Raw genomic sequence first — 12614 nt, 5'->3', positions numbered from 1 at the left:
CACAAACAGTATTTTGAGGACTAGCCCCTCTTCCTTGCAGTTCACCTAGGGGTGGGGGGGTGGAGGGGTGGGGTTGGGGGTGAGAATTCCACTGTGGGGCTGACAGAAGTTTCTGTCCTGCTTGGCTGTAAATGTGAGAGTCCCCATTCTGGCATTTGCTCTGTCTTGTCAGCTTTCCAAGGGAGAAGCTGCATCACTACTTCTGGTCAAATTTCAGGATTCATGTTTCTCATTTCAGTTTATAACTCTTGAGGGTTAATTTAATTACGTCCTCCTGGTTCTGTCATACTTGACAGACAGGGCTCAATGCCGTGAACTTGGTGGGTCCACCCTGGGTCAAGGCCTGTCCCTAGTGCTGGTGATGGGGGGGGGTCCTTTTTATGGGGCAGGCAAATACCTTAAAAGGTGTATCCTTACCCCACTACCCCTGTTACCCATGCTTATAAACATTAAAAAAAAACTATATGAAAGTTTTTAAAATTATTTTAATACTAAGGGAAAAAGTGAGACTGAAATGTTTTAAAAGATGGATTGTTAAAAAGAAAAGTGGATCACAATCCCCTTTATCTCCAAAATATTTGTGCCATGAGTATGTTATGATTGCTAATATCATATGTTATTATAATGATGTATTCACATACTTTGTTTCTTCAGCTGCCTATTAAGGGTTGTGAAGGGAGGACTGTGTGTTCATAATGGTTTCTGGCACAGATCGAGTGGAGCTAAGTTTGTTGTTCTAGATCAGGGCTGCCCAACAGAACTTTCCCTGAAGTTGAAGTAGCTTGTATCTGTGTTGCCTGATGCCTGGATGCTAGCCAGCGGGTGGCCACTGAATCCTGAGAAAATCCCGTTGTGATTAAGAAACTGAATTTTGGGAGTTCCTCTCGTGGCTCTGTGGGAACGAATCCGACTAGTATCCACGAGGATGCAGATCCGATCCTTGGCCTCTCTCAGTGGGTTAAGGATCTGGTGTTGCTGCAGCTGTGGTGTAGGCTGGCAGCTGCAGCTGTGATTCGACCCTTAGCCGGAACTTCCATTTGCCGCAGGAGTGGCCTTAAAAAGCAAACAACAACAGCAGCAACAACCCTAAATTTTATTTATTTTTTAGTTTTTTTCTTTTCTTTCTTTTTTCTTTTTACAGTTGCATCTGCGATGCGGAGGTTCCCAGGCTAGGGGTTGAATTGGAGCTACACCACAGCCATAGCAACACCAGATCTGAGCTGTGTCTGTGACCTACACCATAGCTCGTGACAATGCCAGATCCTTAACCCACTGAGCGAGGCCAGGGATGGAACTTGCATCCTCATGGTTACTTGTCAGATTCTTTATCACTCAGCCATGAAAGGAGTCCCCAATTGTATTTATTTTTAATTACTATAAATATAAATTTAAATAGCCTTATGTAAGACAAGGAGGAATGAGGAGATTGATGAGTAATAGAAAGAATTAGGAAAAACAAAAACCGTTTTAGAACTTTGTTGCAGAAGCAGTAGGTTTCAAATCCACACTATCATTTTAGTACCCCATCTACTTTTTTCTCACCGACTCCAGTTTTGTTCAGGAAATCGAGATGTCTCATGCTTCCAGAGCTCTTCTCCAACCCCAAAGATTGGCCAATACAGAGGTTCTTAACTTGAGTGGCCCACTGCAGTGCCTCAGGGGACTTTTAAACATCGGGATGCGGAGAACATGTTGGACCAGGGAAATCAGTCACTGGGGATGAGACTCAGCCAGCATCAGTATTTTGTAAAGCTCCCCAGGTATGATGGTTGATTTTATTTTATTTTTTTAATTTTTATTTTACATTGGCATGTAGGGTTTGTTTTTTTCTTTTTCTTTTTTGGGCAGCTCCCGTGGCATATGGAAGTTCCCAGGCTAGGGGGTCAAATCAGAGCTACAGCTGCCAGCCTACACCACTCACAGCAATGCCAGATCCTTAACCCGCTGAGTGAGGCCAGGGATCGAACCTGCATCCTCGTGGATACTAGTCACATTTGTTTCCAAATAGCATGTAGTTGATTTACAGTGTTGTATTAACTTCAGCTGTACAGCAAAGTGATTCTGTTATACATATACATATATCCATTTTTTTATTTCCCATATAGGTTCTTACAGACTATTGGGTAGAGCTGCCTGTGCTACGCAAGAGGTCATTGTTGATGATCTAGTTTATATATCGTAGGTGTATATGTTAATCCCAAACCCCTCAGTTGCCCCTCCCCCTCCCCTTCGGTCACCATAAGTTTGTTTTCAAAGTCTGTGAGTCAGTTTCTGTTTTGTAAGTCAGTCCATTTGTGTCATTATTTTAGATTCCACCTATAACTGATATCATATGATGGTTGGCTTTCTCTGTCTGACTTTCTTCACTTGGTATGATCATCTCTAGGTCCATCCATATTGCTGCCAATGGCATTATTATGATGGTTCATTTTATGTGTCAACTTGGAGGGTATTTTTGGATGAGATGAACGTTTGAATGGGTGAACTTTGAATATGCAGATTGCCTCTGTAGTGTGGCTGGGCCTCATCCAGTTTACCGAAAAAGACCTGCTTCCCTGGGCAAGAGGGATTCCCTAAGACTGCCTCTGGGCTGGGACGATACCATCCCGGACCTCCAGCCTCCTGGCTCACACTGCAGATTTTGCACTCACCTGCCTCCATAAATTGTGAGCCAATTCCTTATTAAACACACACACACACACACACACACACACACACCCCTTATTGCCTTTGTTTCTCTGGATAGTCCCATCCTGACTAATCTGCCAGGTGCTTCCATTGTTGGAATAAGTTTGAAAATCAGTAGTCAAAGCCAGTTAAATTCCTTCTATTCCTCTGACCAAAGATTACTATAAGCAGGCAAGTGTGTTTCTGCTCATTTCCGCAGCAGTTACCAGTAAGAGGAATGGAGAGGAATAGAATAACCATAGTTGTAAAATGCAAAACTATACAGCATCTTCTTCTGGGGTGTAGGTGACACTGCAGAAATTCTAGATGGCCTTAGAATCTTAGTTTGCTGAGGACTTTTTATTTTATTTATTTATGTAGTTAGTTTTTTAGTTTTTTAGGGCCTCATCCGAGGCATACGGAAGTTCCCAGGCTGGGGGTCAAATCAAAGCTACAGCTGCCGGCCTACACCACAGCCACAGCAACTTGGGATCCAAGCCACAGTTCACAGCAATGCTGGATCCTTAAGCCACTGAGCAAGGCCAGGGATGGAACCCGCATCCTCATGGATACTAGTTGGGTTCATGACCATTAAGCCATGATGGGCACTCTGTGGAGATGACTTTTTTGGATGCAAACCTCAAAGCATAATCCATGAAAGAGAAAAACAAATCCTTACATTGGACTTCGTTCAATTGGAAAAGAATTTGCTTTGTGAAAAGTGCTGTAAAGAGAATGTAAAGACCGCCTGGGAGAACACCTCTGCAGAACATACACCTGGGAAAGAGCTGGTGTCCCAAACAGTCAACCAACTTTTACAATTGGACAACAAGAAAACCAAGACTCCAGTTAAAAACTGGCCAATGAACAGAATTCATCCTTGCTGGTGGCCCTGGTGGGTCTCTGAAAAGGTTTTCTTCTTTCTTAAAGAATGAGTTCTTAAAGGTTTTCTTCTTTCTTAAAGAATGACGCTGAGTTCCCGTGGTGGCTCAGTGGTTAACGAACCCAACTAGGAACCATGAGGTTGTGGGTTCAATTCCATGGGCCTTGCTCAGTGGGTTAAGGATCCGGCGTTGCTGTGAGCTGTGGTGTAGGTTGCAGACGTGACTCGGATCTGGCGTGGCTGTGGCTGTGGCATAGACCGGCGGCTACAGCTCCAATTCCACCCCCAGCCTGGGAACCTCAATATGTTGCAGGTGCAGCCCTAAAAAGACAAAAAGACAAAAAAAAATAATAAATAAAGATGGCTCGTGTTGCCTTGATTTTAACACTTAGGTTAGAGAAGCATCATAATCATTTGCTGGCAGGTTCAGAGCTGTTAAGTGTCAGGGGAGCTGCCGACCTAGGTTTTTTTTGTTTAGTTAATTTTATTTATTTATTTATTTTTGGCTTTTTAGGGCCGCACCCGTGGCATAGGGAGGTTCCCAAGCTAGGGGTCGAATCGGAGCTACAGCTGCCAGCCTACACCACAGCCACAACAACGCCAGATCTGAGCCGCGCCTGCAACCTATACCACAACACATGGCAACACTGGATCCTTAACCGCTTGAGGGATCGAACCTGCATCCTCATGGATGCAGTTTCCACTGCGCCACGACAGGAACTCCCGACCTCGGTTTTTGCTTCCAGTGCCTTCTCTCTTTTTTTTTTTTTAATTTTTTATTTTCCCACTGTACAGCAAGGGGGTCAGGTTATCCTTACATGTATACATTACAATTACATTTTTCCCCCAGCCTTTCTTCTGTTGCCAGTGCCTTCTCTTTTTGAAGGGGTGATTTTAGGGCTCACCTCCCTTGTTACCCGCCTACTTTGTTTCCAAACAGGGGAGGGTGGGTGATAGTCCTAAGCAACTTTCTTTACTCGTGTTGCTTTTGTTGTCTGCTTGATTGGAGGGAGCTGGAATTCTGCTTCTTCCAGGGCAATGAGTTCCTGTTTTCAAGCCTTCCATGAATTGAGAATATCTGAGGTGGGTATAAATACTTGAACGACATTTGCAGAAAAGATAGTTAAGGCATAACATATGATGGTTTTCTCTTAAAGGTCCAACCAGAGGTTCTCATTTTTAGAACGAAGAAATGTATATTTATGTATTCCGGGGTAAAAGTAGTAAATCCTAGAGCACTACATGCTAACATTTAAAACTGGTTGTTAGTGGCCAGGATCGTGGTGAATAAAGGAAGTACGAGACCCCCTCTCTTCCCTGCATTTTTCTGTGTCTTTCTTGATTATTCGCTATTGCTAATAACTGATAATAGCAGTGGGGCTGTGGCTTCTGAGAAGGATGAAGACACAGGAAGTGTGGAGCAGAGGTGAGGGATAGCTGAAAATATTCACAGTGTTCAGATGGTTTGCATATGCATTTATAAATAGGAACCATGAAAAACCCCAAGACCAGCAGGGCACAGGGCTCCACCTGGGAGCAGTGAGCATCCGTAAACAATACTTACTTATGGTGGTCACGTGTGCAGTGGATGGAAGGGGTCCCTGGTCAGAACACGTTAGACTGAGATACCCCCAATTTTCAGAAACATGGGGGATGGGTTCCCCATTGTTGTCCTCTGTAGGACCACCCCTGTCACACGAATTGTGGCTTCCCCAAGTGTGTCGCTTAGGTATGTGGACCTCTGGTGTCCCAATTCCCTCCCCTAGTAAATAGACTGATTTCATAGGTTGAAATGAGGACAAAATGCATAAACGTAAAACATGATGTGCTTAGAGCAGTTTTTGATGTACAACAGTCACTCAGTAAGTCAGAACTCCTATCGGGAGCCGCTGACTACAGTGTGACCTACCATAGGCTAGCAGTCCAGTGGAACAGTAGCAGTGTGAATTACACGCTGAGGGTGTTTGGAGGCTTAAATGAGATCATGTACAGGAATCACTCCTAAACCCCCCACCCCACCCCTCGGCCTGGCGGAGTGTATCTTTGAAGATTGCGGCTCTCTGTCCTTAGTGATGCCTCCGTTCTAGCTCACCTCCCATCTTCTTGCTGGGGAAACAAGCCAGCCGTCCCGCTCCCTCACACCCCCCCCCCCCACCCCCCCACCCCCCGCCAAGCTCCTGAGCCCTCCCCGCTGCTGTCCCATTTCTCTCTAGCTCTGCGCCATTCCATGACACGGGGCACTATGACTTCTATGTAAGCAGCACAAGGCAGTTGTCATAGAGTTTTAGCTGCGAAGAGGGACCCAGTCATCCAGAGCTTGTGTTTGATGTTTCCCAAGACCTAAGTGTCTCACTTCATGACGATTCAGTGATTCTTCATCTTTAGTTTCCAAACGGGTGTTTGGCCCGCTCCACAGGAAAAGCACCTGACCGTTGCTCCTTTGTGGCTATTGAAAAGCTGCTTTTGCAACCCACTTGAAATCAAGTAACAAGGATGTGTTCTCCTGTAGCTCTTGCTTTCACTACGCAATCATGTCAGGACTCTTGAATCACAAAACAAAGCGCAGCCGGCACCCAGATGGTAGCTTCCATCACATGAGTCATGGTCCTGGGCAAGTCTGATCCTTTGCATTCGAGTCTTGTCTCAGACATACCTGAAAGGGACTCTTTGTGGTATTGTTTCCCTCTCTGTACACTGGAGCCATGATATGAGGTTATGAAGAGATTTCATAAAGAGGTGAGAAAAAAACTAAATGGAAAAAAAAAAGGCTAGAAACAAGAAGGCAGAATGGGAACATAAAATACATGTCCCCCATATGGCAAAAAACCAAGTTGCCTGATCTTTCTTCCTCTCGTGCTCAAGGTTGTCTGTCTTCATTTGGAGCAGGGAGGCAAAGTCATGGTTAAATATAATAAATGCAAATATCACGCTTGCTGACGTCTTTCAGCCTCGCTGCATTTATTAAGGCTTATATTTAACATCCTGCCTATATCCAAAATATAACAGATGGACACGTGGGTGAAAGTGCTATAAGAGCCTTTACTTGTGCAGTCTCTGACTGCAAAGGCTTCAAAATAACCTAAATGTGACATTGCTATTTAAAAAAAAAATGACTTTTTAAAAGCTCTGTAAGAGCCGAGGAAAAATACCATAGCCAAGAATTTCTTAACGTCTCCAAGACAGGCTAACTGGGCTGGGAGACCTCTGGAGAATAAGGGTTGTGTGTGTGGGGGGGGAGTGGCGGGTGAGATTCTGAGGACTTTGAGATGCCCCAGCAGAGAGGGATCCTGGGGCGGGCCAAGTGTAGTCAGTGCAAAGACTTCCTAAGTGGGAGGGTGAGAGCTTGGTCGCCTTGCCTTTAAACTCTAACAAGGAAGTTGTTCAAGCCACTGGTGGGGTGTGTGGTGTGTGTGTGTGTGTGTGTGTGTGTGTGTGTTTGAAACTTGAAAAGCAAGCAAACAAAAAAACAACCACCTCCTTATTAGCATCTTAAAAGTTGGGAATCCAGCCATTGTTCTTGGCACAGTTGGGAATCCAGCCATTGTTCTTCCCTGCCCCTCTCAAGTTTGTATCTTTTGAAAGGAGACAGCTATTGAGTTTAGATCAAAATCCACTGGAGAACAAATTAACTTTTATCATCTTTTTAATGCTTGTTTTTGAGCCACATATATTACAGGCTTTTTGTGTGTGTGATTTTTGTTCCCGTAAATTCTCATGCTTCCCCACCCCTCCCCCCCTTCTTTTTAATGAAGGCTGTGTAAAGTAGACTGTGGCTAGGAAGTTGGCCAGAAATAGAAGACAGAGCAAGTCATATGAATGTTATAGATCAGCGTTTCATTTGGGGGTTGGTAGATGCAATCTACGACATTTAGAATGGATAAGCAATGAGGTCCTGCTGTACAGCACAGGGAACTATATCCAATCTCCTGTCATAGACCTTGATGGATGATAATATGAGAAAAAGAATGTGTATGTATGTATGACTGGGTCACTGTGCTGTACAGCAGAAGTTGACACAACCCTGTAAACTAACTATACTTTAATGAAAGAAATTTAAAAGTCTAAAAAGTATAATCTCAGTGAGAACTCGAACACTAGAACTTTTGTGCATCTTCAAAAATGTCTTTAAATAAAGTGTTGGAGTTGCCGTCGTGGCTCAGTGGTTAACGAATCCGACTAGGAACCATGAGGTTGCGGGTTCAGTCCCTGCCCTTGCTCAGTGGGTTAAGGATCCAGCGTTGCCGTGAGCTGTGGTGTAGGTTGCAGACGCAGCTCGGATCCCGTGTTGCTGAGGCTCTGGCGTAGGCTGGTGGCTACAGCTCCAATTAGACCCCTAGCCTGGGAACCTCCATGTGCCATGGGAAGTGGCCCTAGAAAAGGCAAAAAGACAAAAAAAAAAGACATAAATAAAGTGTCCATTTTAATTAAAGAAAAATGTGTCGTTTCCTTTTGAAAGAGAATTGTTTCAATAGGAAGACATTTCTTTACGAATGTGCAGCTGGTTGCATTTTGCTTAGATAATGAATATAATTTCAGGCTGTTGTTAATCTAAGCTGTTTGATTCCATTATATGTAAGGTTGCTTCTCAACCTCGAGTGACAGATTTACTTTGGCTCTGAGCAAAGATCTGTCAAGGGGGTGGGGTGGCTAGATGTGGGAGTCCCTGCTTATTCCCTCTTCCCTTTCTGACTCACCTCTTCTCTTTAGGATGAGAAGGTCCTGGGCAAATGCATTATTGGTTCAAAGGTTCTACTTACGCGCTTTGAGCATTTATTTATTTCATAGCTTCCTGAGAGTGAAGGGGCTTTGTCTTTGATTGAAAGAAACAGTATTAGAAGAAGGCAAGAAAAGATATTGAGAGTGACCAAAAAACAAAAGGGAAAACAGAAAAGACAGAATGGTTACCTTGACTTAACCTTATCAATAATTACTTTAAATGTAAATGATAAAAACACTCCCATAAAAAGGCTGAGATATTCAGGCTGGCTACAAAAGCAAAGCGGACTCTATGCTACTTATAAGATAAAGCAGATAGAGCAGAAATCAATTGAAAAAGGAAACAAGCAACTGATAAAGACAATTAAACTCAAATGTTGCTTCTTTGAAACCTGCATCGACTACTTGAAAACTACCTTGACTCCGTTTTTGTCTTTTAGGCTTATGACATGCCTGAAGCTTTACTAGCTTCTCTGCTTCCCAGCAGCTACCCACCGACCAGCTCCTCACACTCTTGCTATGAGCCATGAATCAAAACATATTTTGAGGAGAAAAGCAACCCAGAAAGGTAGGTACACCTCTAAAAACTTCCCTTTTGTCCAAAATCTGTCCATTCAACTCTTGTGTCGGCCACTCCCCAATTCCTGCACATGGATTTTTCAATATATTTTAACCTGGATCTTGTAGGTAGTAGGAGCATTGATCTGCTGCAAGCCACCCCATCACAGCCAGAAGTGGAAACTCTCTGTATAAATGATTATTGACTCGTGTTCGTTATTATCACTCATGGGTTTGCCCTAGAAAGTACTGTCCAGCCTCTCTATATACCCATTGAGTTATTTGCAATAGAAATAGTAGTAGAAGAAGCATTTGAAATTGAACTCAGTTTGGGATGGATCTGTACTTCACTGCTTAAGATATGTTAAATCCTAACTTTACAACTGCTGTTTTAAGAACAAGACCATTATTTCCTGTGCCAAAAAATGCCTGTCACGTGACAGGCAGTATCATCAGAGGCTGTAGGACTTGCCAGAAGTCTCAGAGTGGGAATTTGGAATGGTTGGTATAATTCATGTTTCTGTTACTCAGACAGTGAATATTTATCTGTCAAAATATCTGTCAAGAAGAACTGCTTAACTTTCAGCAGAATATGATTCAAGTCAGAGAAAAAATTAGGCTAGACGCTTAATCCTAGGAAATTCAGACAAAACCACAATATTACCGGATGCGTTTCACAATTGTGCTGTTGATTCTAAAGCTGTTAAATATGTGAAAAACACAAGCAAATATGGATTTTGAGAGACAATGTGCCACTATAATCTTATCTATGGCTAGTGATGGCCAAAAGTCTTCTAGAATAATCTTTAGTCTCTGAAAGCAGGAAACCTTTTGTCATAGTAGAAGGAACGAATAATGAATTAGTGTATGGTATGTATGTTATTTTTATTGAGTTAAAAATATAAACACAAAGCCCAAATATACACAGATTTTTTTTTTCCTCCAAAAGTCTGTTATTGGAGTTCCCATTGTGGTGCAGCAGAAATGAATCTGACTAGCAACTGTGAGGTTGCACGTTCCATCCCTGGCCTCTATCAGTGGGTAAAGGATCCAGTGTTGCCCTGAGCACCCTCCATATGCTACGGGTGCGACCCTAAAAAGCAAAAAAAAAAAAAAAAAAAGCAAAAAAAAGAAAAAGTCTGTTATTAAATTGGTGATGTAGCTTCTATTCATGGTATTATAGAATCAAGGAAATAGCATATGTGTATATTAGAGCAAAACAGCAGAGACTCTTGTCATAGTTTTTATTTTCCAGTATCTTATCTCTAATCATTTTCTTCTAAACCCAAACCCCAGTTTTCTGATCTGTTGACTCAAGGGACTCTCTGGCCTGTCTCTTCCTACTCTCTCCTTAGTGCCTTAGCAAAGAGTTTTTTGGCAGTAGCAGCTAATGTTTCTCTTGCTGGTGTTGTGACTTAATCTTTCAGAAATTTCTTTTTGTGCTTTTACATGGAAATTCAATTCTGTGGGAAAGAAAACATTTTGAAAAATCTTGCCCCTTGCTTTGTGATTTGCATATTGGAATGAGTCTTGTTCTGGATTTCAGATGCTGGCCAACCACAGCTCACAGGATGTGCTGGGCACATTTCATAATTAAAATGAATGACTTTTACCTCTGGGGTGTGATTGAGATTTTCAGTATATGCCATTAACTTTTACCTTTGAAGCCAAAATGACGAGAAGCAGAATGGTACCTTGAATGCGATGTCTGGGTTTGTTTGGAAATATTTAGAGATTATTTAGGAAGATAAATTTTGTTTGATAAGGCTCTGGATTTGCCTGAATTTCACACCCTGTAACAATTTCTAAATTGCATGTACGCTCTCGAAGTAGTTTTGAGCAGAGGGTTTTTTGCTTTTTTTTTGCATTTTTTAGGGCTGCACCCTCAGCACACGGAGGTTCCCAGGCTAGGGGTCAGATTGGAGCTGCAGCAGCTGCGGGCCTACACCACAGCCACAGCAACGCAGAATCTGAGCTGTGTCCGTGACCTATTCCACAGCTCACAGCAATGCCAGATCCTTAAATGAGCGAGGCCAGGGATCGAATCCACAACCTCATGGTTCCTAGTCGGATTCACTTCTGCTGCACCACGATAGGAACTCCAACAGAAACTTTTTAATAGTACCCAAGGGACTAGTTAATTAAACTCAATGCCTGTCGCCACTGAAATGATATCGATAGATGATGATTTTTAGGTCGAATATTATCTTCTGCATTATTTTCTCAGGCCCTGTTGGATACCCCACCTCCTCCTCTGGGAATATCAGGTGAACATTCTCTCATTCATTTTGCCACTTTGCTTATATCCAAATATCTGGATATTAGCGGACAAATGCAGGAGCCAGTTGGGTCCCCAGAACTTCGAAATTAACCTTTCTGAGCAAAGGAAAAAGCTCTTCCCGTCCTCTCAGGGTGAGTGACTGACTGATTGGGCAGCTTACTTCAACATTCGGACACACCCAGAAAATTGTTCCAGACTGTGGATCAGAGGCCTCGAAGTGTGTCAAACTCACTTGCCTCTAGGCAGCTGGGCTGCTGTTCCCAGTCCAGCTGTATAACCATATAATATGTTTCTCATCTCCAGACAGTTTTTTTAGTAAAAAGAGTTGTTTTTGATGAGCATGCTGAGACCAAAGACTCAACCTAGGACAACGCCTGGGGAACCAGGACCCACCGCCTAAGTCTGCCTGGGGGTAACTTCTGGGGCCGCCAATGGCTGGTGACTCCCCCCCTGCCCACCTGCAGCTGTCCTTAGGGCTGGCTTGTGGTAAAAATGACAGACGAAGATCTTAAGAAAGTACAATTTTTATGAGACCAACTGTTTTGTGAATGCTCTCAGCAACAGAGCCCCATGTCTGCAGATCTTCCAGAGGGCTAACAAAAACCAAGTTTGAGGAAGCGTGGCTCTCACTCTGAGGGAAAATGCGAAAAAAAGATTACAGAAATCAGGAGTTTCCACTGCGGCTCAGTGGTAATGAATCTGACTAGTACCCATGAAGATGCAGGTTCAATCCCTGGCCTTGCTCAGTGGGTTAAGGATCCGGCGTTGCCGTGAGCTGTGGTGTAGGTCACAGACGCGGCTTGGGTCCCACATGGCTGTGGCTGTGGTGTAGGCCGGCAGCTGCAGCTTTGATTCAAACCCTAACTTGGGAACCTCCATATGCCATGGGTGTGGCCCTAAAAAGAAAAGAAAAGATTACAAAAATCAGATGACACAATGAAAAGAAGCGGAGGAGGTGGACTGTGCGTGGACCTGCATAGAAATAGCAATTTTGCAGAAGCACCTCTGAGTGGAGTTCTAGGGACAGACCGCATAGGCTTTGTGGAGACACACCCTGTCACTCCTACGAAGTCCTGCAGGTAACTGGCTCCCATGACCAGCATGATGGGAAAAGAACAAGGGCCTTTCTATGCTACAGCCACACAAAGATGCTGCAAAAGAAGGGAAAGAAAAGGCAGCACAGATTACCAACAGAGGAAGGGAATTCTCCAGAAAAGCATTGCCTTGCGAGAGATGAAAAATTGTAGGAAGTGAAATCTTCATTCGTTTAAAATAAATGCTATTTTAAGAGGTGTACAATGAAGCCGAAAGGCAAGAACTCAGAATGTAGGAACGGAGGATGTTAATCACAGGTGGGCAGAGGGCAGGACAGAAAGATGAGGATGGCATTGGATAGAGTCCAAAGGCAAATGAACACTAACAAGAAAAATGAGCTGACCTGAAGAGTAGAAGCGAGAAAAGTCGAAAGAAAAGGGGAAAAAAGTGTTAAACTTATCACAGGACACAGGT

The sequence above is a fragment of the Phacochoerus africanus genome, chromosome 5, assembly GCF_016906955.1.
Source record: "Phacochoerus africanus isolate WHEZ1 chromosome 5, ROS_Pafr_v1, whole genome shotgun sequence".
NCBI classification, from domain to species: domain Eukaryota; kingdom Metazoa; phylum Chordata; class Mammalia; order Artiodactyla; family Suidae; genus Phacochoerus; species Phacochoerus africanus.
The sequence above is the reverse complement of the archived record's forward strand: the minus strand, read 5'-3'. Positions refer to the sequence as shown.